The sequence below is a fragment of the Nycticebus coucang genome, chromosome 9 (genome assembly GCF_027406575.1).
Source record: "Nycticebus coucang isolate mNycCou1 chromosome 9, mNycCou1.pri, whole genome shotgun sequence".
In the NCBI taxonomy this organism is placed as follows: domain Eukaryota; kingdom Metazoa; phylum Chordata; class Mammalia; order Primates; family Lorisidae; genus Nycticebus; species Nycticebus coucang.
The window spans coordinates 92,007,621-92,011,739 of record NC_069788.1 but is presented as its reverse complement, the minus strand read 5'-3'; the positions used below and the strand labels follow the sequence as shown (position 1 = coordinate 92,011,739).

Here is a 4,119-nt window from a genome sequence, read left to right as displayed (position 1 = left end):
GTTATTGAACTAGCTAGGACTTCAGTATGATTTTGAATAGGAGCAGTGAGAGAAAACATCCTTGCCTTGTTCCTCATCCTACGAGGACAATGTTCAGTCTCTTACTATTAATAATGAGGTTAGCTGTAGGTTTTTATAGATGCTCTTTATCAAGTTGAGAAGTTTTCTATTTCTTGTTTTCTGAGAGTTAGTAAATAGGTGTTATATTTTGTCAAATACCTTTTCTGTGTCAATTGGGATGATCAATCATGTGACTTTCTTCTTTAGTATGTTGCTGTGGTGGCATGTTTGATGTGATTATTGATAGATTAATATCTATCAGTTTTTAACTCTTTTCTATGAATTTTACCTTCTTTCTTTTTTCCCCATTGTTTTCTTTTTTATTAAATCATAGCTGTGTACATTAATGCAATCCTGGGGTACAATGTGCTGGTTTTATATACAATTTGAAATATTTTCATCAAACTGGTTAACATAGCCTTCCCCATTGTTTTCTGCCTTCTTTTTTTATTGTGATAAAAAATCCAATATAGTACATTGTTCCTAATGTTGCTTTAAAGTTGATATTTTAGATAAGTAAGAAAAAGGAGCCAGACTGAAACTGGACCCACACCTTTCACCATTAACTAAGATAGACTCTCACTGGATTAAAGATTTAAACTTAAGACATGAAACTATAAAAATACTAGAAGAGAGTGCAGGGAAAACTCTTGAAGAAATGGGTCTGGGTGCCTCTTTTTCCAGCTGGAACCATGCTGGGTGTTGAATAGAAGAAAAAGAAGGTTCCTGCTGTGACAGAAACTCTTAAGAAAAAGCGAAAGAATTTCGCAGAGCTGAAGATTAAGCATCTGAGAAAGAAGTGTGCCCAAAAGATGCTTTGAAAGGCAAGGAGGAAGCTTGTCTATGAAAAAGCTAAGTATTATCATAAAGAATATAGGCACATGTACAGAACTGAGATTCGGATGGCTAGGATGGCAAGAAAAGCTGGCAACTTCTATGTGCCTGCAGAACCAAAACTGGCATTTGTCATCAGGATCAGAGGTATCAATGGTGTGAGTCCAAAGGTCCGAAAAGTGTTGCAGCTTCTTCGCCTTCGCCAGATCTTCAATGGAAATTTTGTTAAGCTCAACAAGGCTTCCATCAACATGCTGAGGATTGTAGAACCATATATTGCATGGGGGTACCCAAATCTGAAGTCAGTAAATGAGCTAATCTACAAGCGTGGTTATGGCAAAATCAGTAAGAAACGAATTGCATTGACTGATAACAGTTTGATTGCGCGATCTCTTGGTAAATATGGCATCATCTGCATGGAGGATCTGATTCATGAGATCTATACTGTTGGAAAATGCTTCAAAGAAGCAAATAACTTCTTGTGGCCCTTTAAGTTATCATCTCCATGGGGGGAATGAAGAAAAAAACAACCCACTTTGTAGAAGGTGGAGATGCTGGTAACAGGGAAGATCAAATCAATAGGCTTATTAGAAGAATGAACTAACGTATCTGCCCTGATTGTTTTTGTAATCTGGTCAGTTAATAAACAGTGACTGCTTTCAAAAAAAGAAAGAAAGAAAGAAATCAGTCTGGGTGAGTATTTTATGAGGAGGATCCCCCGGGGAATTGAAGCTGCTTCAAAAATACACTACTGGGACCTGATCAAACTAAAAAGCTTCTGCACAGCCAAGAACACAGTAAGTAAAGCAAGCAGACAGCCCTCAGAATTGGAGAAGATATTTGCAGGTTATGTCTCCGACAAAGGTTTAATAACCAGAATCCACAGAGAACTCAAACGTATAAGCAAGAAAAGAACAAGTGATCCCATCTCAGGCTGGGCAAAGGACTTGAAGAGAAACTTCTCTGAAGAAGACAGGCGCATGGCCTACAGACATATGAAAAAATGCTCATCATCTTTAATTATCAAAGAAATGCAAATCAAAACTACCTTGAGATACCGTCAACTCCAGTAAGATTAGCCCATATCACAAAATCCCAAGACCAGAGATGTTGGCATGGATGTGGAGAAAAGGGAACACTTCTACCCTGCTGGTGGGAATGCAAATTAATACATTCCTTCTGGAAAGATGATTGGAGAACACTTAGAGATCTAAAAATAGACCTGCCATTCAATCCTATAATTCCTCTACTAGGTATATACCCAGAAGACCAAAAATCACATTACAACAAAGTTATTTGCACCAGAATGTTTATTGCAGCCTAATTCACAATTGTTAAGTCATGGAAAAAGCCCAAGTGCCCATCGATCCATGAATGGATTAATAAATTGTGGTATATGTACACCATGGAATATTATGCAGCCTTAAAGAAAGATGGAGACTTTACCTCTTTCATGTTTACATGGATGGAGCTGGAACATATTCTTCTTAGTAAAGTATCTCAAGAATGGAAGAAAAAGTATCCAATGTACTCAGCCCTGCTATGAAACTAATTTATGGCTCTCATATGAAAGCTATAACCCAGTTATAACCTAAGAATATGGGGAAGGGGGAGAGGGAGGGGAAGGAGGGTGATTGGTGGTGTATCTTACAAGGGTACATGTGAAACTTGGTAAATGTAGAATATAAATGTCTCAACACAGTAACTAAGAAAATGCCAGGAAGGCTATGTTAACCAGTATGATGAAAATGTGTCAAACGGTCTATAAAACCAGTGTATGTTGCCCCATGATCACATTAATGTATGCAGCTATGATTTAATAAAAAAAAAAAAAGAAAGAAAAAAAAGAATGGAAGAAAAAGTATCCAATGTACTCAGACCTACTATGAAACTAATTTATGGCTTTCATATGAAAGCTATAACCTAGTTATAACCTAAGAATATGGGGAAGGGGGAGAAGGAGGGAAGGGGGGGAGGATAGGCGGAAGGAGGGTGATTGGTGGGATTACCCCTGTGGTGCATCTTACAAGGGTACATGTGAAACTTGGTAAATGTAGAATATAATTGTCTTTTTTCTCTCTCTCTCTCTTTTTTTTTTTTTATTGTTGGGGATTCATTGAGGGTACAATAAGCTAGGTTACACTGATTGCAATTGTTAGGTAAAGTCCCTCTTGCAATCATGTGTTGCCCCCAGAAAGTGTGGCACACACCAAGGCCCCACCCGAATATAAATGTCTTAACACAGTAACTAAGAAAATGCCAGGAAGGCTATGTTAACCGGTGTGATGAAAATATGTCAAATGGTATATAAAACCAGTGTATGGTGCCCCACGATTGCATTAATGTACACGGCTATGATTTAATAATAAAAAAAGAAAAGAAAAGAAAAAGGAGCTAGATGTGGTGGCTAATGCCTATAATCCTAGTACTCTGAGAGGCAGAAGTGGGAGGATCATTTGAGCTCAGGAGTTCAAGACCAGCCTAAGCAAGAGCAAGACCCCATCTTTACTAAAAACAGAAAAACTAGCCAGGTATTGTGGGAAGCACATCTAATCCTAGTTACTTGGGAGGCTGAGGCAAGAGGATTGCTTTTGCCCAGGAGTTTGAAGTTATTATGAGCTATGACCCTGTGATACTCTAGCCTGGGGCAACAGAGTAAGACTGTCTCAAAAAAACAAACAAATCAAAAAAAGAAAGAAAGGAAGGAAGGAAAGGAAGGGAGGGAGGGAGGGAGGGAAAGAGGAGAGATTTTCTTTTACTCTGATTTAGTCCTCTTCTGATGCTTTTTCTTTCTTTACATAAGCCCAGGTCTCTGACTTACATCATCATCCTTCTGCTCAAAGAACTTCTTTTAATATTCGTTATAGTACAAATTGCTGGCAATGGATTTCCTCAGTTTTTGTTTGAGAAGGTCTTTATTTCTCCTTCACTTTTGAAAAATAATATTTAATTCTAGGCTGTTTTTTTTCTTTTCAACACTTTGAACATTTCACTCCAATCTCTTCCTGCTTACGTAGTTGTTGTCTGTAACAACTATGTTGTTTAGACATAACTCTTAACTTTGTCCTTGGATAGGTAAGGTGTTCCCTACATTCCTCCTTCCTCCTTGGCTTCTTTCAAGACTTTCTCTGCCTTTGGTTTTCTGTAATTTGAATATGATGTGTCTAGGTGTGTGGGTTTTCTTGTTGTTGTTTGTTTGTTTATTTTATTATTTTATTTTTTTTT

General features: G+C 37.7%; 1 pseudogene; it reads left to right on the top strand.

Annotated features, from left to right (window-relative positions):
- The first annotated feature begins 752 nt into the window (after positions 1-752).
- LOC128594029 (60S ribosomal protein L7-like) lies at positions 753-1,498 on the top strand (annotated as a pseudogene).
- The last annotated feature ends 2,621 nt before the right edge of the window (positions 1,499-4,119 follow it).